The sequence below is a fragment of the Equus caballus genome, chromosome 26, assembly GCF_041296265.1.
Source record: "Equus caballus isolate H_3958 breed thoroughbred chromosome 26, TB-T2T, whole genome shotgun sequence".
NCBI classification, from domain to species: Eukaryota; Metazoa; Chordata; class Mammalia; order Perissodactyla; family Equidae; genus Equus; species Equus caballus.
This window is the reverse complement of record NC_091709.1, coordinates 22538627-22565107: the sequence shown is the minus strand read 5'-3', so window position 1 is coordinate 22565107 and position 26481 is coordinate 22538627. Positions and strand designations below refer to the sequence as shown.

The following is a 26481-nucleotide window of genomic DNA, read 5'->3' as shown; positions in this document are numbered from 1 at the left end:
TTGCCTAAGTCCTTGAAAGGGCAAATAAAAACTCAATTATGGCCTGCGTTGAATCCATAGGCACTAAGTTCTTAGCATGCTCTTTGGAATTTCCATCTCTGATGAACCATTTCTCCCAAATTTGCAAGAATCCTTCAGTCTCCATCCCACCTGCTCCTTATGCACTAGCCAAGTTAGAAATTTACAAAGACTTACATGGTAGGTTTGCAAATTATGTTTCAATACATTAAGGTACCAAGTATAAAATGTTTGTGAGTCTAGGAAGAAAAGTGACATTTTATAGGTTTGTTTATCTGTTTACTAGAAGTAGAATTCTTGGCAGAATGTATCTAATTACTTTGCCAACTCAAGTTACAGACGATGTTTAAATTTTAATTTTATATTTAAATTAAAACTATCAATTAAAAAATGTTCTAAGGGGGAAAAACTGCATTTAAGTAAAAATATCAGTTCCTAGTTCCTGTTCCTCACTCTCTTTCTCTCTCCAAATTTCTCTTTTTTTCCCCCTTCTCTTATCTATACTTCATGTTCTTGGGGGGTGGGAGTGGGAGGGAACAAAGGTCTTTGAAATTTAGAAAAATAACCTGAAACAGCACAGATTCACACACGTTCTTCTCACATAGGCTCTCTAGGTGCTCCACTTTAAAGAGCTTTAAGTGAAAACCTGAGTTGCTATTTTGGTTCCACTAGGCAAGCAAGATCTTGAACATGAGGTGGGTCCGTGTTGGGATGGAACTGAGTTCACTCATAGTTCAGAGGTCACTAATACGCTTAAAGGAGGGGATTGAAATTGTCTATGTGCTATTAATTTCACTTTAGAAGATAACAATGTTGACTTTTGAAAGTCTTATGTCCACATATTTTTCCCACCAAGGCTTTTTAAAAGTGTACCTGAAGTCCAGAAATGATGACTTAAATGTGAGCTTAAATATTGTGAATCTTTGCCTGGCACTGAATACCTAAGGGGGCTTCTGCAAAGAAGACATTAGTAGAATGCATAATTTTTTTCTGAATTGTATATGTAGACGAATTCAATAAACCCTTGAATTCAACTAACCCTTGAGCCTGACCATTCTGGGTACAAGTGACAAATAATGTGAACAAAAATTCTGGAGTCAGACTGCCTAGGTTTGAATCCCAGCTCTCCCACTTAGTACCTGTTTGGTTGACTAACCAAACATTGGTGCCTCCTTTTCCTCATCTGTGAAAGGGAAGTAATGATAGTTCCTATCTCATGGATTTGTTCTGAGGATTAACTGAGTAATTCATTGAAAGCAAAGGTTCTCAACCAGGGGTGATTCCCCTGTCTCCTAGCCAGGTGACCATGACCACATCTAGAAACACTTGCTTGTCATAAATGGGGAGGGGTGGGGTGATGCAACTGGCACCTAGTGGACAGAGGCCAAGGATGCTGCTACACACCCTACAATTCACAGGTTCTGCAATGTACTGACACAATGTTGGCAGTATTAACAATACAGACATCATTAGCTTTCCAAAAGATCCATAATTGAAAAGTCAGACTGTTGAAAAATGTCATCTCGTGTGTACTATGCGAAGGGAATAAAGCTTTGCCTAAGTCCTTGAAAGGGCAAATAAAAACTCAATTATGGCCTGCGTTGAATCCATAGGCACTAAGTTCACAGGACAGCTGCTCGCAATCAAGAACTATCCCACCCAGCATGTCAACAGAGCCAAGGTTACAAAACCCTGATCTGAGTCACTTAAGCACCTGATGATGCTGAGTAAACACTAAAAAAAGTGTTAAATCTTACTTGAAAAATATTACAGTTTATGTACTTCCTCTTATTATATGCAACCTTTCCCATCACTTTTCGTTTTTCCATTGTTTCTGCACTTCGTACTTTCCTTTGGGAGTTAAACCTCATAGAGCCCGCAATTTCTTAAGCAGCTGATATCAGAATGAAACTATTCAAATATTTTTTTACTTTGTCCCCCAGAAATGCATTCACAGGACACCTGACAATGGATTGAATCCTAATAGTTATTATCCTCTGGCTTCTGCCCTGAGCCCTTGTTCTATATATACTTCGCAACAAGGAAAAAGAGAAGCTAAGTGTATGTCAGACCAATTTAATTTTGCAGTCTACTCAATGATAGGCAAACTCAGAAACAAAAAAGCTGGGAGAATGAGGATAGAAGGAAATGGTACCTACAAACAGTAAATTCACCAGCGTTACATTGAACAAATGGCTAAAAAAGGACATGCATTCTTGTTAACTGAGACTTTTTAGATGAGATATTATATCAGTTAGGCTTCTTGACTGCAAGTGACAGAAACTGAGTCTAGTCTGAGCAGAAAGGAACTTACTGGAAGGCTGTCTGATAACTTGCACAATAGATAGGGATGCCAAGTAAACAAGCAAAGGCATGGAAAGAAGCAGCAGGAAAACAGCAATCATGGGAACAATTTGGTTGGGATGCCCTCCCAGCACTGTTGGCCTGGACATGGCTGTGTTAGGACACGTGAGGCCACAGCTGCTGTATTCTCAATGGCAGAGGTAACCTTTGGTCATGCTGTCAAGATTATAAAGCTCACACTAGGTCAAATGCTCAGGTTGTAACTACCAGAGACAAGAATATCTGGCTATTAGGTTTCCAGATTGGAAGACGAGAGAAAACTGTACAGTGCAGACTTCTAATAGATAAGTTCGGTATTTTAAGAAAAGCCAATCTAAACAGTTGGGGTTTCAAGATGTAGTTACAGTGCTACTTTGGGGAGGGGAGTATCATTCAGTATCCAGCTACAGCCAATTCATTAAATGCTTTCCTGGAGAAAGGGGGACTTTCTCAAAGACCAAGTGAAGGAGTTGTGGTTTCCATTGATTGTATTTTTAAATTAAAGATTTTCCATTTGAGCGCTTTGCTTTGTCACTTGTAAGTCTGTTGACATGGGCCAACGTGTTGGAAAAAAAGGCCCTAGATTCTTTGTTAAATCGGAATTTCACATTGGGCAAAATGTTGCCAGAGTTTGGCTAACCACTCAAAGACATGAGCCTGTACATGCTGCTGACTCAGAGAAATAAAAAGAAAGAGACCCAGAAGACAACACAAAAGGTTATTTTCCTTTTCCATGTAATCTCAGTTTAAAAAGCCTATATTAAATTTTTTCACCAACTGTAAAATTTGTACAGTACATTGCTAACAGATGTAATTGTTGGACAGATAACACACTCATAAGCCATTTTTTAAAACTTGAAAATGTGTCTCCAGGCCATAGTAGCTGTGACGATAGCCAAGGGTGTACCCGTCTGTCATTATTAGTCTCAGAGGTAACGTTAAAATGACCTTTACACAACTTTTAGTTGAATTTGGCAAGAGTAAGCGAAGGCTAGTATTTAGATTGTAGTTTCAAAGGGCAATTTTCCTGGATAGGTGATTGTCAGTTCCTCTTCGAAGAAAAGCAATAGAATTCAATTTTGTCCAGTGGGAACGGAGGGGAAGGATTTGTTTTTGCCATACAAAGTCTAGTTTATAGAGCCCTTTAGTTGGATTTCTTCATTATTTTGTTACAAAAATTTCCAAATGGCAGGAAGCATACTACACTTATTATTAGTGTAACGCCTCTATCTGTGGCAAGTTATCACCAGTCTCCATAACTAAATTAGACATTTGAGCAATTATAGTCGATACTTGACCATTTTTCTCAGTTATATTGCCTTAAATATTTTACACACATTTATTTTCTATTTTCTTGTTTACTTATTCCAGTATCTGATAAGCCAAATTATTTTCCTGTTGCCTCTTTTGTTTCCTGACCATGGGAATTTGTTTCTTTGTGTATTTGGCATTTGTTAATTATTAAATCTAGTTGCTGGCTTTTACCTTTGAAGTTCCTGTGCTACTAGATTAAGGATCTCCAGAGAATTGAAGTTGCCTCTACTAGTACCAAAGGATGCTAACAAAATGGAACGTTAAAGTAATTTCTCAACTTGAGGGGTCCTTGACTAATTCAGGTAGTATAAATTAATGAGGCCTATGCTTATCATGTTCAAGAAATACTATTTTTACTCCATCCAGAGCCATAGCAGAGACACGCATATCTCTTTCTAGTTCCATTTGCTGGCACATTTGTTGTTGTTGTCGTTGTTTTAATCAAGACTGTCACTGATATCTTAGATTTCCCCAGCCTTGTGCAGGCCTCTCAGATTTATCCGCCCATCTTGTGAGGACCCAAGAAGTAGTCACTAATTTCCCCAAAACTCAAGGTTCCTGATTATAGTATTTGGGCTTTGGACAATCATAGCTCCTCAATTACTTACTACTCTGGTTTCAGCTCTTAGGGGGGTGTGTGTGCGTGTGTGTGTGTATGTATGTGTGCATATGTCCTAAAGTGTGAATGTTCCATGGGTACTAGAAAATTTAGACATGTCATTAATATTCAGGGAATAAAGTTGACTTAATGTAATTAGTAATTCTCATTAATTTTGTACATAAGTCTACCATATAGGAACTTATTTTATGACTACTTGATCTATTATACACTTAGAGAGGTGAATAAAGTCACCTACTCCTAATGCATTCATACCCCTTTCTTCAGGCATTTTCTTTAGATTTTTTTCCTGCTTCACTGCTGATGCTATATCCTTTTGTGCACAGAATATCATCATCTGTTAAATGTACACTGTGGATTTCATTCTCATTCAGTATATGACGGTATACCTTATGTTGCTTAGTGCTTTTCCTTTCAATTTTATGTTGTCTGATATTAACATTATGATTCTTGACTATTTTTGGTTTTCATTTGTCTGCTACACATTTCCCATACTTTTCTATTTAACCTCTCTGGGTCAGGTTGTCTTTAAAGACAGTCTCTGGTATCCACTATATAAATGAATATTTGTAATGATCCATTGGGACTGTTTTCATCTTAATAAGTGAATTTGATACATTTATAGTTTTTAAAATCAGGATATGTTTCATCTTAGTTCTGTTATTATATATATAATTATTCTATTTGTATACTTTTTCAAATAATCACATTAGATATTTAAAGACCCTTTTATTTGCTTGTTGTTTTTGCTGTGTGTGTGTGTGCTTTGTGTATTTTTTTATCTGATATTTACTTTTAAAATCAGGAGTGGCTCTAGTTTTGTGGGAGCTAAAGCTTATACAACTTGGGGGGAAATTTCTTAAGAAAAAGAATAGAAAGCAATAAAATGAAATTAACTAGGCAAGTGAAAATTTCTTTAGACCAGGAAAAGAATCACCATAAAATGTAGAACTCTGGGCAAAAGAGGGCCTTGAAGCTTAAGCTTGTTTAACTTCATAGTAAATACATTAGAGTTTATTACTTATCTTTTTTAAATTATGTTTTAAATTGTGGTAAAATATACGAAACATAAAGTTTACCATTTTAACCATTTTTAAGTGCACAGCCAATGCATTAAGTACATTCACATTGTTGTGCAACCATCACCGCCATCCATCTTCAGAACTTTCTTCATCTTCCCAAAGTGAAACTCCATACCCATCAAACATTAACTTCCCATTCTCCCCTCCCCTCAGCCCCTGGCAGCTGCCATTCTATTTTCTATCTTGTAAATTTGATTATCTAGGTACGTCATATGAATGGAATTATACAGTATTTGTCCTTTTGTGACTGGCTTATTTCACTTAGCATATTGTCTTCAGAGTTCATCTATGTTGTAGCATGTGTCAGAATTTCCTTCCTTTTAAGGCTGAATAATTTTTTTAAATAACAGATGAATTCTTCTGTATTTTATTCAGTGCTTATTGACTCCTTACCATAAGCAATGATGTAATTATACATGGATTCTCTCTTCTTCTTCTCTTTCCTTGTTTCTACCACTTAACTTTAGTTGACTACATTATTTACCTTTGATTTTATAATTTAATTAAAAAAATAAATGATCTCTTTGGATTCTTATCCTTAAAATAAGAAAATTAAGTGTAATTACACTACTTATGCCTTTCTCATTCCCTTTTCTTACTGAATACTATGACTAATATCATTTTTGGTTTTGTCAAATTTACAATATTTATATTCTTTTCTGTAAGCATAATTACTTGATTTATTTGTGCTTAATCCTGTGATGATCCATTTAGTACTGTTTCTCAATTCGTATCTTGGTTGGCTAATGTTGATTCTCGAGTAGTTTTCTATCAGAAAGCTTCCTGAGAACAATGTTCCCTGAGTTCCTATATGTTCAAAATGTTTTTCATTGCTTGTATATGTGCACATACATTGGCTTGTGTACATTTCTTTCCATAACTTATTTGTGGCATTTTTCCACTATTTTCTAGTCTTGGATGCTGGATAAACGTGGGGTCAGCCTGACATTCTATTTCCTCTTACAGAAGTCTTGATTTTAATTTTTTTCAGTCTGATTACAAGCAACTTTCCTCATCCATTCTCCGTTGATTTTTCCTAGATTAATATGTAGATCTGTTCTTATTTAATTCCCCCCTAATTCTCTCAGCTTCATTTTAACTTTTTTCTGTGACATTACTTCACTTATTTTTCTTCTGGGATACAAGTATTCATATTTAGATCCTCTTTGTTTGAATTACATGTGCATCACATTTTCTGTAATCATTTGTGATTTTTAATTTTTATCTCATTTTTTTCTTGTGTTATTTTTGTTTGGGCTCTTTTTTATTCACTTTATTCTGGCTAATGTGAGGGTTTTGCAACTATTTGTAAAAATTTTATATAGGCAAGAGTTAGCACCATATTGCAAGGCAAGCAGATATTTTCCTCCTACCCCCAAGTTGTTTATTAATGAAAGTTAAGTTAAGTTAAGTTAAATGTTCCTTTGGCTATGACCACCCTTCCACCCACTTAGCTCAATCAACTAAGATTGTCAGCTGCAGGGCTGCTCAGAATTCAAACTCTCTGATTCCCACTTGTTTCAGCAACAGACTGCTTCCTGCAAATATGGCTTGACTGTGTGTTTTATTGTTGAGTCTCATCTTCTTGGTTTCTCCTTGAAATTAACTCAAGTACACAGACTTTTCCAAGTATTGGATTTATATACTGTATATACCACTTCTTTAGCCAACATTGCTATGGGGCTTATATTTTACTAATTTTGCTTTCTTTTTTCTTATCTTTGTTGTCTTGGGGCAATTTCTGAGAGTAGAAGGGGGAAATTCATACTTAATCCCATCATATTATTATCACATACTCTCTAACCACATTGCAAAATAAGAATATTCCCTCTGAAAAGGAGGTACTAGCCAAGAACCTGCTTGCTTGCTTGAACTTAATGGGAGGGTCTGGGTAAAAACCAAGAGAGCTTTTTGTTTCATCATACTCCCTTATATACTGCACATACACACCACAAAGTCCCTATTTTGATAGGCTAACCTGGAAGGAGAATTACTCACACTAGTACTGATGTTTTAATCTTCCTCTTCGTCATTCTTTGCATCTCAGATGAGAATTTGAAGAAAACCATGTTTGTTATCACTCATAAATAATAAAATTCCCTGTGGTACTAAAATAGCTTTTGCACTCAGCCAAATATTGACTGACCCTACCACTACGCCAACACTGTGAGAGAGACAGCGGGATATAAGGCGTGGCCTCAACCACCCAAGTATTCATAATCCATTCGAGGATAGAACTTTAAGTGGTACATAAAAAGCAATCATTAACTGATAGTAAATTGTATTGTGTGGACCATAAGTGTCATGGGTTAAAGACAACTCAATGAGTAGATTGAAAGGATAAAGGCTTGATATGAGCCTTTAGATAGAAGAAAGGTAAGGAAAGTTTCTAGAAGGAGTTGAGATAGGCAAAAACTGGAAAAAGTGTGATATGTTTAGGGGTCAGAGAAAACCTGACTGAAGTGGAAAGTTAAGTTAAGCAGATAGGTAAGGGTAGTGTGATTATCCTGAAATCCTGGCAGAGGCCCTTGGTCCTAGTATGGTGGACATAGGGGCCACTGCTGGATGACAATCTCAGTTGTCTCAATAGACGATCTCAACAGACAGATTGAGAACAGGAAGATCACCTGGTAGTCCAGATGTAAGAAGCTGAATCCCTGGATGATGTTGGTTATGGGCAGAATGGCAAAGAAGGTGTGATTCCAAAAGATATCTCAAAAAGTCAGTGGGCAACTTTGGTGATCAATTTTTTTTAAAGTTTGAGAAAAAGGAAAATGTTTTCTTTAAAACTTTCTCTAAGATTTCTCACATTTAAAGAACAGAATAACAGCAGTGTTGTGTACATGTTTTTAGCATTTGAGGAAATTAGTAAATGATGATTTCAACGTTATACAAGTTGCATTGGAGGTCAGGAGGGAATATTCAAATATTGAGTTTCCTATGATTTTTGGAGAAAGATTTTTCTTGCTGGATTTAAAGTTAAATTAAATCAGCTCTTTTATCAGCAACTGTGAAAGTTTGTTGGAAACAGAAATTTCTAGCAACAAACCTGGCTCCAGAAAACAACAGAATAAAAGGACACAGGAAAATCAATTTGTATTGCTTATTTTTAAGGACACAGCATATCCTCTTTCCAAATATGTTTGGAATTTGGGATTAATCCCAGAGTTCGCAAAACCTCTTGAATTATAGCTAAATGTAAGCTTAATGAGCAATATTTCTATTTATCGCTAATCACTCAAGTGAATGGAAGTCTTATTCAATTTTGTGTATTAAGAATAATTTTCAATAATTTTTATTACAAAAGCCCTACTTTTTTATTACGGAAAAAATTGAGAACACACACAAGCCAGATGAAGAAAAGATTTAAAAACCCAACTTATTTTGCTTACTTGTTTAATTAATTAATTTTTCATAGTAGCATCAGTTTAAGCAACAGGATAAACAAATAATTCTAGTCACTCAATTCTCAGAGATTATCTAATATAATGTATTTCAAGTTCTTCAGTGAAGAACTCTCTGCAGAGCATCATAAAGACAAATAAAGCAACAGCAGCATAATTTTTGAGAGGTAAAAATACCGCATACATTTAGTAATCGTTTTCCTACCAACGTTTGATTTTACCACAATTACTACTGCTATTATCTTATTTGAATTTTAAAAAAAAATACCTTGAACTCTTTATCTCATAAATCTGCTTAGTTCATAGGTTCAAACAAATTTCAGAAGCAGCTCTTACCCTCTCTTTTCAACTACGAAATCTTCGTAGAAAACATTTTTAATTAATGTTTTTACCCCACATTTCTTCTAGACAGTGATTTGAGCCTTTGAGTTGTAGCATTTTACGGTTATTTTGCACTCAGGTTTGGAAAAGTCATGTGGAGACAATTTATGTTGCATTTAGACTTTGCAACAGGCTCAACACAAATCTAAGGGGATTTCTACAGTAATTGAAAAAAAGAATACGGTCCTTGTGATGGATAGTTGGTGTCATTACGAACATAACTATTATTACTTTACATTTAATGAAAAATAATTCTCTTCTGAAAAGTGAAAGGTGTTTAATAAATTTGTATGTAATTTGCCACCATTATTTAAATAAGACCATGCTGGGAAGCAAACAATGAAACCACCCATTGGCTGTGGCTGGGAAGACCTCACATCATTGCATCTGTTAGCATTTATGAAAGTAGAAATGCCAGTGCTTCCTTTGCATCTTTATACTAATTTCAGATACATATTGTGAATTAAGGGGCTACAATAAGGGATTACAGGAGAGATTCTGCAGTCTTTTATGACGTGCTAGAAAAAGAAGACACTGAGCAAAAAAGTGTATTGCTGTATTTTCCATGTATTTTGATCCAAACACAATCACATTTAACAGAAACATCTCTATAGTCAAAAAGCACAATTCATAAATTAATGAAAATGTTTGTTAAGAATATTCAACATACTTTTACTTTTTTAATTAACATTTTATTTTGGCATAATTTTAGATTTGCAGAGAAGTTGCAAAGATTGTACAGAGAGTTCCTGTCAACCCCCTCAGCCAATTTCTCCTTTGGTTAACATCTTACCTTGTTATAGTACATTTGTCAAAACTAAGACATTGACATTGGCACATGACTGTTCACATCTTAACTAAACTCCAGATTTTACTTGGATTTCATCAGCATATAGTTGTCAAGTTTCCCCAGCCTCCTCTGGTCTGTGACTGCTTCTCAGTCTTCTTTTTTATGAGCTTCTCGAAGAGTACTGGCCAGGTATCCTGTAGAATGTCCTCTAATCTGAGGTTGTTTTATGATCTTCTCATAATTAGACTAGAGTTATGTGTTTAAAAAAATACCAACAAGGTGAAGCACCATTCTTGAAACATCATACCAGGTGTTACATGATTTCACATGAAATCACTAACAATGTTAACGTTTATCATTTGGTTAAGGTAGTGTCTGCCAGGTTTCTCCACTAACAAGTTACTATTCCTCCCATTCCCTACTCTATTCTTTGGAAGCAAGTCACTAAATCTAGCCCACCCTCAGGTGCAGGGGGTGGGATGGGAATTAAGCTCTACCTCCAGTAGGAGGGAGAACCTACATATACCATGTGGAATTCTTCTGTAAGGAAGATTTGTCTCTTCTCTGTTTACTTATCAATCATTTATTTATATCAATATGGAGTCATGTATATTTATTTTACACTTTGGTTTATAAACCAATACTAAGTTATTTATTTTGTTGCTTACAGTTTTTTGTTGCTTTGGCAACCTGAATGGGGGTCTTTTGGGTTAGCTCCTCTGTCCCTTTGAGAATAACCACATCTCTTTGTTTTTGAGCACTTTCTTAGTTTCTGATACTACACGGTGCTCCAGGCTCATCTTGTATTTTCCCTGCCTCAACCCTAGAATCAATTGCATCTGATGTATTTAGTAGAGAATGGTATGTAGTCTGGGTACTGGGTGTGCTGATTGCCACTGGGATGTCATTGCTTAAAGACTCTCTTAGCATAAAGAATTAGGTAATATATGTATGTATAATAACCAATATTAATCAATACATCCCTGTATTCACACAGGCAATTGAGTGCTTCCTTAGATGGATGGCATATCTCACGGTCAATGTTCATCTCCCATTCTAAAGTAATATTTGAACATTTTGGTTTGTGAACTTAATCTTCTGCATATGGTTAGTAAGACTTAGTCCCCAGAATTTCTTGTAGTCTGGACCATGGGCTTGTAGTTCACTTTTCTTCTCCTGACTTCTCCATCTATTGCCACACTAGATATTAGCATTGTTCAAAGATCTGTCTGATATAGCCAGCTGGATTTTTCTTGAAATCACAGCTAGTACACTCTCTCTAAGACCAATCTACTCATTTATAACTAAGAGAGCATTGGTCCCAATGATCTCTGAGGATTAATTTTCTATGACCTGCTTTCTATAAGGCATTTATCAAACTGTATAGTACTCATTAGCTATAATAACATCCTACCTTATTCCAGTCACTTCTGGTTGTGAGCAATGAAACATTGCTCATCTTAGCTTAAGAACAAAATGGAATTTCTTTACGGACATGAATGGGAAGAATAACAAAGTAACTAAAAATAAAATCAAAATAACTAAGAACTTGGTTTTAGGGACTGGAATTGGGCAATCAGTGCCATAGCTCCCTCTCAATCCTCTCTCAGACCATCTCCATACAGCAGAAACAAGGTCTCATATGGCTTCACGTCTACATATTTACAGCTTTCCATCCAAGCAGAATCAAGAGCTACTCTCATTCACTTCCTATTTAGAAAATTTTAGGGAAGTTCTCTTGACTAAACATGTTCATTTTTTATAATAATAGTGTCTAGTAGATGCAGTATTGCATCTGACCCAGCCTACATCACTTAGCTAATCTAAAATCCTGGGGAAAAGGGGCACTGTGATTGGCAGCTCCAATATGATTACATGCTGAAAGGGAGGAATTCCCTAAAGCTGACTGGTAACGTTAACTCAAGGATGAGAAGCATAAAGCATTCTGGGTAGCTCAAAACAATTGCTATAATAATTATTATTACTATTACTACTACTTCTACTACTATTATTGTTACTAACATACAATATAATGTGTGCTGGACAGCCAAGAGTGGGTCATAGTGGACTATAGAAGCTTACCCTTTTATAGAACTTTATAGTTGCCAAGTCTTACATAAATTAACTCAGATTCTTCACAAAAATACTATCCGGTAGGTATTATTATTGTTATTGTTATAATTGTTTTTCATAGTTTACAGACAAGATAGAGAAAATTATTTGCCCAACATCACACAAGTCAAGTCAATTGTGTTCAAGCAGACTACTCTGGAGTTTTGCTCAAGGGACTAGAAAAGAGGAATGATATTTTTCTCTATACTTGGAGCTGGGAGGATATAAATCTGGACCTATTAACAACCATCTTTTCTTTCTGAATGAAGAGGAACCCTTTAAGAATTGGTCAAACACAGAGGGAAGCAGAGTGAGTAGTCAGAAAGAAATCATGTCACGAGGACTCCGTCTGAGCCCCTGGATCTACAGTCAGACTGTCACTGGAATTTCAGTTCCTTAAACCAATAAGTTACTTTTTTGTTCAAATGAATCTGAATTAGATTTTGTTATTTAAAATTTATAGAATTCAACCTGATACGAACAGGCCTAAGAAATATTTCTTTCCCATTATTTCACCTCTTATCTCTGTCTTCTCTTCCTCATACTAACAATCCAAGACATTTGGGATCACAGAATTAATGCTTTTTGAAAAATGGCCATTTTGTAATATTTTGTCCCAAGCTAAATGAGGAGAGACAGAGAAAGAACAGATGACAAAGTCCCTCAAAAAACTCATGTGCTATGCCCTTTCTAATTTTGGATGGACCAGTTCATATAAAAACTTGTGTCATTGTTTAAGACCTTACTGAGGAAAAGGATTTAAATCTACTCCAAGAATTCTGATATTTTCCAGCAAGTCTCTTATAGCTCTAGCCTCAGTAAGTACCTGAAGCCCAAAGAGCTAACAGGTAATTTTTTTTATTAAGGTTTATATTGGCTGCTAACATTGTGTAAATTTCGGGTGTACATTATTATATTTCAATCTGTATATACAATGCACAGATTTCATCGTATTCATCACCAATAGTTTAGTTTTTATCCATCACCTTGCACATGTGCCCCTTTACCCCTTTCGCCATCCTCCCACCCCCTTTCCTCTGGTAACCGCTAATCTGTTCTCCTTATCTATGTGTTTGTTTAACAGGTGAACTTTTAACCTGTTTTTTGTGGTGTAACAAAGGTTGCCAATGGGACAATGGAATCATCCTTGTAACTTAGCCCACCTCAACTCAGCCAATTTTCCATTTGAAGGTCTTCTTTTTCCAACATAACTTCTGGTATTCATTTCTATCTCAGGTTTGTTTTGGTTGCAGACAACAGAAATTCATCTCAAATTTCCTTAAAAAAAGGATTTTATTGGTTTATGTATCTGGGAGAGACACAGTAGAATAGTATGAATCAGGAGCACAAGGATTGGAGTAGAAAATAAATGTTTTTCTTTGCTTCTCTGTGTATCTATGTCTCCCCATTTCTCTCTCTCTCTGTCCTCTAACTCCTGTATATACATGTCCATAAATCCTCTTTTCATCTGTACTTGTTTCTCTCATTCTTATTGTTTCCTTCTGCAAAATGGATTTTTCCATATGTCAGTAAACATGGACACAGATGGCTCCAGAATTATACACTTAAAGTTCACAAAGGAAAAGGCAAATTAAGCTATACCTCTATAAGGAATTCAGATAATTCCAACAAGGAATTCCAAATACTTTAGCTTGAGTCACTTAGTCACAAGTCACAACTTGTACTAAACATGATGTCTGTGGAGAAAGATGATTTTTCAGATTAGGTCACACATGTTTTCCTATTGACAATCCCCTGAGAACTACATGGAAACACGTAAAATGCCCTAAAAGCTAATAAGACATGCTCTGGGAAGAAAGTGATGAAAAAGTTCCCAAATAAGTTAAAAAAAAAAAAAAAAGCTGTCCTAGTTCATCACATAACCTTTGTAATTTGATTGATTGATTGATTGATTATATATATGAAGTTAGTATTTGTGAATGAAAGGCAGCCTGGCAATAATAACACATCTTGAAATGCAAAGGTTTTACTTTTGCTAACTAGCTCCCTCAGAATGGAAATCTTTTTAAAAATGTCAAACATAAAGAAAATATTCCATTACATAAATGTAATACATCATTCTCTGGTAAAACGTTTGTTTGGGTGAAATACATACACAACTGTGAAAATGACTCCTAAACTTTGATGAGATATGAAGGGCATTATATGTTACAATGGTGACAAGAAAGATAGCTTTTGTTTCGAATTAAAAATATATGCATGGGAAAGAAGTATGTAGATAATCACAAAAAGTTATTTTTTAAAAAACCCAAGCCCATTTGCTTACTCTCCAAATTTCTCTGGAAATGGTCCTGTTTAAATATCAGCCTGTTTCAGAGAGAGAATGAGTTCTGTGCTAACCTAAGAATAATGGCATACACAAAGTATTTGAATATCTATAAATTAGGTGCTAGGTTTTCTTGGACAATCATGTAAGAGGAAATGCTCTTATTTCTGCATCTGTGTGATGCTATTCTCAAATGTACATGTATAGAACATATGCGGTATCGGTAGAAAGATTGTCACAGTATATGGATTATAAGTTGATGCTTTTTTTAGGATAAGCACCAAGGAAAATGCAAGAGAAAGTCATTAGGCTACAGAATTTCACAGAATTATAGATCATGTCATTCCTTTGCTCAAATTGTCCAATGGTTTCTCATTACATTCCAATACTCCCTAAGGACTTGCATCATCTGGCTCCCTATTAACTCCGTGATGTTTTCCTTGCTATGCCTTAACAATCTTGCCTCAGGGCATTTGCACATGCTGTTCTTCCTACCCAGAATGCTCTTCTCTCAGATATACTCAGATATTATGCACACACACACAGCAATTCACTTACCTTTTCTCCTTATTATCTGATCCCCACTGGAATGTAAGTTTTATGAAAGCAGAGATTTCTGTCAGTTATATTCTGTGCTATATCCCCATTATCTACCTACATGGTGTCTTGTCCATAGTAAGTGCTCAATAAATACTTTCAGAATTGAGTTAATTTAAGAGAGATCCACATTAAGCAACATATCATATGAGTACTGGACTCTATGAACTTCTCTTGACATGGAGAGGTCCATTTAATCATAGCATCGCATCATTCTGGTGTCATCAGAAAGGAATATTTGTGTTAGAGAATCAGTCAATAAGCATTTATTTTATTATGTACATCTCTGAGGGAAAAGAATGTTCAGGATGTTGTAGATGATACACAGATATAAGAGAAACAAAATAAATTGTTATTGCCTTCCAACTAAAGAGATGAGATGGTTCAGATCCTGGGTTTGGACACAGCACTGCTTGGCAAAGCCATGCTGTGGTTGGTGTCCCACATATAAAGTAGAGGAAGATGGGCATGGGTGTTAGCTCAGGGCCAGTCTTCCTCAGCAAAAAAATGAGGAGGATTGGCAGCAGTTAGCTCAGTGCTAATCTTCCCCCCTGCAAAAAAAAAAGAGATGAGACAAAGACCCAAAAATCTGCTACATTGAACAGTACAAAGTCATGTAATATACAGCTGTGGGTGTGGCTAGCTGCCCAGGAACGGGGAGAGGAGGTCAGAGTTGACCCTTGAGAAATGGATAGATTTAGGATGGCCAAAAAGGGAACAAAGGTGTATCACAACCAAATACATTTTTTTTTCCCATTATAGCTATAGAATAAGCAATTATTTACTTTTCACTGTTGTATTTTTAAGAGCTTATTTAAGGAACTAGGACATATCCTGACACATTCTAAAGTAAACCATTTGTTTCTTATTTTCTGAAATGAATAGAGTTGCCCTTTTTCCAGACCTGTTATTAAAATGAGACTGGCAAGTAAATATTATGGCAATGTTAGCTCATAAATTAATTAAATTTTCAAGTAAGATAAGAAAGATACATATTATCTAACATATTGTTAGGTCTCCAGAGAGACATTTGCTTCTGGAAATAAGAAAACAAGAACAAATTAAAATGTTCCCCAACAGCAATAAATTTATCTGTCCATCTTGAATCTCAGAAAACATGGTAATAATCCTTAAAAAATGTAGAGATACAATCTTGAATTTCAAACTACCAAATCATTCACATTTCTAAGAAGGCTCAAAGAAGGTCAGTAAGATTTGATTTGTCATAAGAAACTTTAATTCCCTGGAGAGTTCATGAACAAGCACAGGAAACCAAAAAAATTCTCTCTCTCTCTCTCTCTTTTTTTTTTGTTTTTGATGAGGAAGATTGGCCCTGGGCTAACATCTGTTGCCATTCTTCCCATTTTTTTTTTCTTTTCTCCCCAAAGCCCCAGCACATAGTTGTGTATCCTAGCAGTAGGCCATTCTAGTTCTTCTATGTGGGACGCCACCACAGCACAACTTGATGAGTGGTGTGTAGGTCCTCACCCAGGATCCAAACCTGTGAACCCTGGGCTGCCAAAGTGGAGCATGCAAACTTAACCACTTGGCCAAGGGGCCAGCCCCTCTAACTTTTTAAATAAGCTAACAATTTATTAATCTACAATTTTAATAATTAAAGGACTTGCAAACATAAATTTTTGCAATGGCTCTTAAATTTGCATCAGAGAAAAGAGTGTTTAATTAGAAATTTGATTGGAAAAAATAACCTGAATTTTAAATATGTTTTCCCAGAATTGTTGAGAAATAAAAGAGATGCACAGAGGGCCAACTGAACCATTCTGGATCTTTTCATAGGTATTTCTAACCCAGGATTTCTAGGAAAAGTTCCATTAAATATATTAAAAATAGCTATCAGCTGCACTTTTATTTTTAGCATTAACAATTTTTGAGGCATGATGAGTTCGAAAATAAAGATGTTTTTAAAAGGCAGAATTAGGTAAATTCACGGAATAAAGAGCACGGGAAGCAGGGACAAGGCTGTGAACTAGAAATAAGCAAGAATTCTACTTCCTGCTTCTGAAGGCTACATAACTTACTGCTGGTTAGCCAGTGAGTTGTAGAGTTTCTAAACAATTGGCTGAGGATTTAAAATCAGGCCATCTTATTTTGAAATGTTTTAAGAAATAGTTCTGTACTGTTTTTCTCTAGTTGTAATTGAGATACCATGGGCTTCTTACAGACCTATTTTATGGTCAACCTGAGGACTTCGAAATAGTGATCATCACGCTGGTGAAAAATATATCCAACCAAAAAAAAATATGTATATATCCAACCAAAAAATGCCAATGGTAAACATGAATATTTTACCACGTATTTCGTATAAAGGTGTGATAGAAGGTTTTAACCGTAAGCCATCTAGTAAAATTCCACAAAAAAATCTTTAAAACACATCTCTTTCTCATACTTTCTGTCTCCACAAACCACTTTCTCTCTCTCCTTTCTCTTTCATTTCTAAGTAATCTCCTTTGCTGTATTTCCTAGCAACTGAACAAGAGCTTGGCTTGTATTTGGTACTCAACAAAATGAAAGGTCAGTGATTCCGGCCCACCAGACTCGAACATTCTTCAGGCAAGCCCTTGGAAAGCTTTCTACATCCTCTCACTAAGCCTGTGCTCCTGGCTTTCTCCATTATTACCATCACCATGAACAGAAGGAAGAGCAACAGCATCTATTTTTCTAGCATGTCTAACATGTGCCTTTAATGGCCTCATGTCACACAGTTAAGCAAACCTTAGCCATATTTAATCCTCCAAAGTGAAACAAATCCTTTACAATGAATGAGCTCAACACAAGGTAGAAATTTAACAGTACATAATGGCAAGCCACTAGTCACAGGAAAATATGGTTAGAAATATAAATTTTATAGCCCATAAATATAAAAATAGCAACACATTGAGGCAGGAGAAGAAAGATCTTCTGTGGTGCTATTTCAAGGAGTGTCTGAAGGAAGGTGAAAGGACTTCTGGTGGAATTAAGGCAAGGATTTCTTAATCAAAATGCAGCAAAAGAATCAAGGCAAGATACTCAGGAAAAACAATATGGCACTGAATTACACTGCACATATACAAAGTTCTATTGAAGAAAAATCACTTTCTTAAATTAACTTTTAAAAATAAATAGCAAAAACTGAAAGAAATGTTCAGTGTACAGCCAACTTAATTTTCACAAAATGAAAACACCCATGGAACAAAAACTCAGGCCAAGAAATAGAGCAAGACAACCCCTCACCAGAAGCTCTCCCTCATGGCCTTTCAATCACTTACCCTCCAAAGTAACTACTATCCTTACTTCTAACACCATAAATTAATTTTGCCTGGTTTTGAATTTCATAAAATGGAATTATGCCATTCAGACTCTTTTTGTCTGCTTTCCTTCATTGAAAATTATGTTCATAAAATCCACTCATGCTGATGCACGAGTATGTGCATTTTCTTTGCTGTATAGTATTCCATTGTATGAATTCAGCACACTTTGATTTATCCATCTAATGTTAGTGAATAACTGGGTTGTTTTAATATTTGACTGTTACTGATCTTTTGATGCAGCTATATGTGCTTATTTTATTGGGTATAAATTTAGTAGATGAGTATATTTAATTTGAGTAGACAGTGCCAGTTTTCAAAAGTGCTTGTACCCATTTAAATTTCCAATATCAATTTATTAGAGATCAAGTCCATCCCCATCCTTGCCAATACTTATTATTATCAGTCTTTTGCATTTTAATTTTTCTTTAAAAGTTTGATAGAGCTGCCTAGTGAAGCCATCTGGGCCCAGAATTTTCTTTATGGGAAAAATTTTAATTACAGATTAAAATTTACAGTAGACATAAGGCTATTTATTTTTTATTCTCCCTGTATTCAATGGCTAATGCTGTAATTTTAGGAATTGGTCTTGTTTCACCAAAAATGTCAAATTTATTGGCATAAACTTGTCTCAAATACATTTTTACTGTTATTTAAACTTCTAGGATCTAGAATGATTTTCCCTTTTCCATTCTTGATAATGGCAATTTGTGTTTTCTGTGTTATTCTTGATCCATCTTACAAGGAGACTGCCAGTTTTATCTTGTCAAAAAACACACTTTTAGCTCTGTCAATCTTCTATATTGTAGTTTTTGCCCCCCACACCCATTCCCCTTGGTTTCTGCTCCTGTCTTTGTTATTTCTTTCTTTCTATGGTCTTCGGATTTCATTAATGTTCCATTTTATTTAGATTTCTTTTGCTAGTTGGATGCTTAGATTAGAAGTTTTTAAGCTTTTATTCTTGGCTAATAAAGGAATTTAAGGCATAAACTTTTAATAGGGACAGCCTTCAATACATCCTACATGTTTCTATATGTAACATTTTTATTATCATTTAATTCAAAATACATTCTAATTTCAATTGTGATTTCTTTTTTGACCCATGGACTATTTAGAAATGTACTGGATAATTTCCAAACATGTGGGAATATTCTAGTTATCGTTTGTTCTCATTTCTTAGTAATTTCCACTGTGATCAGAAAACATACTCTGTAAGATTTCCATTCTTTCAAATTTGCTTAAATTAGTTTTATAGCCTAGCATCTGGTCAAACACCTCTTTATCAGTTCACGAGAGAAGAATTTTGAAATTTTTCATTATGATTGTGGACGTATTTTTTTCTCCCTTTAGTTTTGCTTCTACTTAAAATGTTTTGAATTTTCCTTATTACAAATTTAGGATTGCTGTATATTCTTGGTGCATTTCACTTTTGATCATCATCAAATACTCTCATTGCCATTAGTGATGCTTCTGGTGTTAAAGTCTTGTTAATATAGCTATTCTGGCTTTCCTTTGGTATCGTTCAAAAAGTATAGCATTTTCTATCCTTTTATTTTCAACCCTTTTGTATACCCATATTTAAGTGGTATTTATTGCAAGCTACATACATTTGGGTGTTTTTCCCCCATAATAATCTTTAATTGTAATTGGAGTATGTGTTACATTTAAATGTAACATTATTAATTGGTTTAAATATATCATTCATGTTTTAATTTAATTTATGATGCCTATGGTTGCATTCTTTTGGAATATTAGACATTTGTTGTCATTCCATTTCTCTACGTCTATTAGGCTTTTTTGTTATTCTTTTGGTTGTCTTAAAGGTTACAGAACAGATACTTTTCTTATCAAGGTCTAATATAAATTTTAAGATATTGCTAGGGAAATGAAAAGTCCTTAGAACTTTAATTGTATTTATTCCTCCCTAACTATGTGCCCTTGTTATCTTACATTTTGATACTCAATATACTTTCTACCCCAAAAGCCATCACTGCTGTTAATTTGTACTGGGAATATTTATTTAAATTCATCCATGTATTTAAACTGTCCGTTGCTTTTACCTCTCTCTCTATCTTAAGCTGCCATTGTAGGGCTTTTCCATGTGTCTGAAGACTTCCTTTAGCGAAGGTCTCCCAGTGACAAAGTCTCTCAGTTTTTGTCTCACAATGTCTTTATTTATTTATTTATTTATTTATTTATTTATTTATTTGCTGAGGAAGATTAGCCCTGAGTTAACCCTGAGCCTATCTTCCTCCACTTTATATGTGGGCCGCTGCCACAGCATGGCTGACAAGTGGAGCAGGTCTGCACCCGGGATCCGAACCTGTGAACCTGGACCGCCAAAGCAGAGTATGCCGAACTTCACCACTACTCCATTAGACCTGCCCCTATTTTATTTTATTTTTGGAATAAATGTTCATTGAATATAAGATGTGTGCTTGTTAGTTATGTTCTTTCAGCATTCAGCCTAAGATTCTCTTATCTACTGAATTCCACTGTTTCTGTTGAGAAGCCAATTCTGTTTTTTGTTGTTTGGTTGGTTGGTTTTGCTCCCTTGAAGATAATGTGTCTTTTTCTTCTGGTTGTTTTTGAGATTTTTCACTTTATCTTTGATTTACAGCAGTTGTAATATCTGCTGCTGTAAATAGGTTTCTTTCTTTGTGTTCTGACTGAAGTTTGTAATTATTATTGAGTCTTGTATTACGTCCTTTGTAAGTTGGGAAAATCCTTAGCATTCATTCCACAAATAGTCTTCTAAACCATGCTTTCTATTTTCTCCTTCTGAAACTCCAGTTACACATATTTTAAACCTTGTTCTTTGTCCTATTTGTCAATTATGATCTTTTTTGTATTTTTTAGACTTTAGTCTCTTAGACCTCTTATGTCAGTCTGGACATTTTCTTCTTAGCTATATATCCTTGTTTATTAAATCTCTTTTCAGATTTACATAAGGTCCTGTTAAACTCACCCATTGAGATTTTATTATCAGTTATTGTTTGCTTGTTTGTTTCTAGAATTTCAGTTCAATTTTTTTAATAATAAGTAGCTAATAGAGGAAACACGTGTTGACAGTTCCTAAAAGATTTTTAAATATAGTTTTTATTACAGAGAATTTCAAACATATGCAAATTAGAATTGTGTAAAGTTCTCTAATGTGCCTCTCTCTTCAACATTTATCAAATTATAGTCAACATTATTTCATCTGTACCCATCCTAGGCCCCATATTGTTTTGAAACAAATTCCAGACATCACATTATTTTATCTGTATGTATTTTAGTATGTGTCTCTAAAAAATACTCTTTCTAAATTGTTACACATAAAAATTAATAATTCCTATTATCGGGGCTGGCCCCGTGGCCGAGTGGTTAAGTTCGCGCGCTCCGCTGCAGGCGGCCCAGTGTTTCATTGGTTCGAATCCTGGGCGCGGACATGGCACTGCTCATCAAACCACGCTGAGGCAGCGTCCCACATGCCACAACTAGACGGACCCACAACGAAGAATATACAACTATGTACGGGGAGGCTTTGGGGAGAAAAAGGAAAAAATAAAATCTTAAAAAAAAAAAAATAATAATTCCTATTATCTTCAAACATAAATATTAAATTTTTATTCATCTTATAAACACCCTATCTTTTAAAGGACCCTGAAATCAGGGTCCAAATTATGACTATACATTGTAATTGCCAGCTCTGTCTCCCTTTTAAAAACATTTTCTTAGAGTACAATACACATGTATTAAATTGCGTAAGTCATCAGTGTACATCTTCATAAATATTTACAAATGTATCTACCTTTGTAATTATCAAGAATATTTCCAGCATCACAAATGGCTCCTACTTGCCCTCTTTGCTATCAATGCCCTCTCTAATAATTACTATTTTGATATTTATTACTACAAATTAGTTTTGCCTGTACTTACATTTTATATAAATGAATTTATGTACTATGTACTCTTCTGTATGAATACTTTCACTCAACATTACAGCTGTTTGGGTTATTCATGTTATTGAGCTCAATTTGTATTTCATTGCTGCTTACTATTCTATTATATATCAACATTTATTTATCCATTTTGCTATTAATGGACATTTGGGTTGTCTCCAGTTTTAGGTTTTTATAAGCTGTTGTGACTTGGTTAAATTAGCATTTGTTAAATAGAGCCTGGGGTGTCAGATGCTGAGCCACAGTTCAATAAAAGACCGCAAAGGAATTGTAATAGAAAAGTTTATTACTCACAGGTCCTGGAGGAGGTACACAACATACCTCAAGGGAGGTCAAAGCAGAATGCTGACAGAGCGATGGGGGCAAGACCCAGGGCACATGACTTTATGGGGTCCACAGGTGGAGTGCTTTTGTGTCCAGGGTAAGGCCAGATTGATAACCTCAAACCAGAAGGATCAGGGTTTTGGTAGGCTTCACAGGGGTCTTATCTAAGGGGCATACAAGGGGAAGACCTTGGAAGGGGGGAGAGAATGCTCATCACAAGGGTGGCTGGGGAATCATATCAGGAACTCACATTTACCTGGCTTTGCAGGGGCTGTTATCTGTGGGGGTGGGAGTGGAGGAGAGCCTGGCGCGAGCATCAGTTCAAACTGGATGTTGAGGCAGCAATATTATGGAGTAGTTTAGCTGAACTCAACCTAAGCTAAGCCTCTATTCACAGTCTTGTACATCTCTTGTGGAGATATATGCACTCAATTTAGTTAGGATATACCTACGTGCTGAATTACGGTCACAGAGTAGGCGTATGCTTAGCTTTAGTAGATCTTTCTAAAATATTTTCCAAAGTGGTTATGCCAACTTAGAGTCCCAGCAGCATTGCCTAAAAGTGCCAGTTGTTGGATTCTCACTAGCACTCAGCACAGTCAGTCCAATTGTCAGCTACTACTGTTTAAATTTCTCTTATTAGTGAAGATGTTGAGCACCTTTTGTTTGTGTGTGAGTACTTATTGTTCTTTCTATATCTTCTTCTGTGAAGTGCCTTCAACGTCTTTAGTTCATTTATTAAAACTGAGTTGTTTATGTTTTCTTTATCGTTGTAGGAGTTCGTTATCTAGTCTATGTATGTCTTTTGTCAGATAAAGTTATTGCAAATATGTTCACCTAGACAGTAACTTGCTTTTTAATTCACATGCTGATAGCTTTTGATAGAAGTTTTCCATTTTAATGAAGTCCAATTTATGAAGCTGGACCTGTAATAATTAGAAATCCCAAATTCAGAAAAACATGTGTACAAGGTTTACAGTATTGCTTTACACATTTAGAATTTTAATCTAACTGAAATTGATGGTTTGCTATCACATACGGATCAAGATTTATATTTTGTCCACATTTACTCAATTTAACCTGCACCATTATTTGAAAAGCTTTCACACTGCATTATGTTGGGAACATTGTAATGAATCAGATGGCCATATATGTGTGGGTTTGATTTCTTTATTCTGTTCCATTTACTTTTATTTATCCATCCAATTACTAACACCGTACTGTGTCAATTACTACAGCTTTATAATAAGATGATGTTTGCGTGAGTCTTCCATTCCTGCCCTTCTTCAAGTGTCTTGGCTGTTCTTTGCATTTCCATACAAACTGTAAAGTCCGCTTGACAATTTCCATCCAGAATATTCTGTTAGGATTTTATTAGGATTATATTAAATCTACAAGTCAGTTTGAGAAGAACTGGCATCTTAATGATCTTGAATCATTCAATCTATAAAAAGACAAATATCACCATTTATTTAGATCTTTTTCTCATAGAAGAGTTTTGTAATTTTTATATAATGTTTTAACCCATTTTGTAAAATTTACTCCTATATGCCTTTTTGTTGTTATTGCTGCTGTTATTATAAACGGTTTCTTTTTTCACTGCTGGTACTTAAAACTGCAATTGATCCATGAAGATTGGGTTTATAACAAGCACTGTGTAAGTGATTTCTGTTGTTCTGTTTATATTTGCGCTTGTTCTGTTGTTCTTTTTCGAAGTTCTTTTTTAAACTCAGATGCCTAACTTACTAATTTTTAGCCTTTCATTTTCCCAGCAGAAGCATCCAAGTGCATACATTTCTCTCGAAGCACCAGGAGTCCTTATCCTTCTTTTCTGCTTTGTTTTTATTTATTCATTTATTTTTTTGGCCATAGAATTTACTCCAGTCATCTAATATTCAATGTTATTTACTTATTTAGTTATTTGTCTGTCTCCACAAACCAGAAATTAAAGGTCCCTGAAGGCCTTTGACCTCAGGGATTTCGACTCTTCTCTGTAGAGGTATATCTCCAGCAGGCCGAACTGTGCTGGGCACATAGCGGACAATAACTATTACATTTTAAAATTTCAATTATTATATTTTTTTTCTTAACAATCCTTTTACAAATATACCAATTGTTTATTCAAGATATCAAATCTCTCTTTAACATCTTTAATATACTAGAAGGCATAGTTTATATTTTGTATTCAATAATTCAATTTTATCAACTTTGTGGGTTTAATCCTGTTTTCTATTCCTCCAACTTTAATATCTCTAGCACATAGTGATGTGCCTGCCTGTTGATTTCTAACAGCTTTCTGCTTATTTTCTTTGGAATGCTAATTGTGGATTAATTTGGGGCATAGAGGACTCTGGAATAAATGCAGTGTCCTTCATACCATTTTTGTCTTGGCTTTAGTAACATTCCTGTACCATCCAGGTCATCTTTAACTAATCCACCATCGTTTTGAATCATTAAGGGGTTATAAAGTCAGGTCACAAACACACCTGATGGCTAGTTTGTGATTACAAGTTCCAAGGTTTGAGTCAAGTGATTTCATTTGCAACACCCCGGGGGATGAAGTCAGTATTTCTATTTCACCCTTATACTGAGCAGGTACACCCATGGGTACTCAGTCTTTTGAGGGAGTCTCTTATCCACATATCTACTTGGGTAGGCCCAGTGAATACTCAAGTTCACATAATTTGGCAAATGCTCTCAAGGTGAAAGTGGGCTTCATTGCTCTGCTTCCCACCATGTGTTCCTGCCTTCACTCAGTCCTTGATAAAAGCATTATTTAACTTCTCTGTAGCTCAAGAAGTCTTTTGTACAATATGTTATATAGTATTTTCAGATGTGGGACATAAATTCTTTTTTGAGGAAGATTAGCCCTGAGCTAACATCCGCCACCAATCCTCCCCTTTTTTGCTGAGGAAGATCAGCCCTGAGCTAACATCCATGCCCATCTTCCTCTATTTTGTATGTGGGACACCTGCCACAGCATGGCTTCATAAGCGAACCCCAGGCCACCAAAGCGGAATGAGCAAACATAACTGCCATGCCACCAGGCCAACCCCTAAAGTAAAATTTTTAAAAAATTAATCACCTAGTAGCAGGAATTTTGTTTTAAATGCTGCAAAAAAACCCAATTTGGTTGATTCTATTTTTGTTCAAGGGAGAATTTATTGATTAGTTCCTACTTCCTAATACAGTAGTTATTGAATAATTTGGATGTTTTGATAAGTTTCAATAGCTCCCGATCATTTGGGGTAACCTTGATTAACATACGTAATTAAATTTAGCTACTGGAGGAAACTTCGTGTGTATGCGGGAATGTTTTTCCTTTACCCAGACTCAGTTATGTAGGTTGAGCTCCATCTGAGAAACTCCATTTTAAGACACATCAAAAGGAAGCAGAACAATTTGACCTGATTCTGTCAGCCCAGCCTCAACTCTATCTCAGCTCCTGCTTTCCCAACAGAAAAGGGTACAGATCCCAGGCAGACCCAAGGCCCCACCGATCTCTTTGCAACTACTTTACAAAAGCACTACTTCTATTTTATCACGTAGTTTAAGCCTCCTCTCTTCCAAAATCCCAATCCTCAGCATCAACCAGCTCAGTCATTGTCCAGGCTTGAGTAATTCTAGACTCTATCATGCACATACTGGAAAACCACAACATACCTACCTATATTTTATAACCAGCGTCAGGATTAGAAAATTTAACTAAAAGACACCCTGAATTGAAAGCAAGACTGTTTCGAATTATATTCTGAAAGATACTGCATTCAGATCAAAAAATGTGACATGTTCTGTTACTTCTTGCATTAATTTGAAAGAACGAAACATTTTCACGAGAGTTCCTTTTGCAAACTACCGGAAGCCTTTTGCTCTGAGAACTTTTTTACGTGGTGATAGCTCTCTATGTTCCTCCAGAAAATGTATTTTGTGTTGTAATTCTGTTCACTAGAGGGAGAATTTC

General features: G+C 35.5%; 1 protein-coding gene across 22 annotated transcripts in view; it reads right to left on the bottom strand.

Moving 5' to 3' along the window:
- LOC138920927 (uncharacterized) overlaps positions 1–26481 on the bottom strand; it is a 613683-nt gene that overhangs the window by 76528 nt on the left and 510674 nt on the right. Inside the window, exon 8 of one of the 22 annotated variants that reach the window (XR_011432964.1) lies at positions 22460–23446. The exons of the other annotated variants lie outside the window; for them this stretch is intronic. The gene's annotated coding sequence lies outside the window, so the exon portion shown is untranslated. Of the gene's footprint in view, positions 1–22459; positions 23447–26481 lie in introns of those variants that run through there. 22 annotated transcript variants of the gene reach the window in all.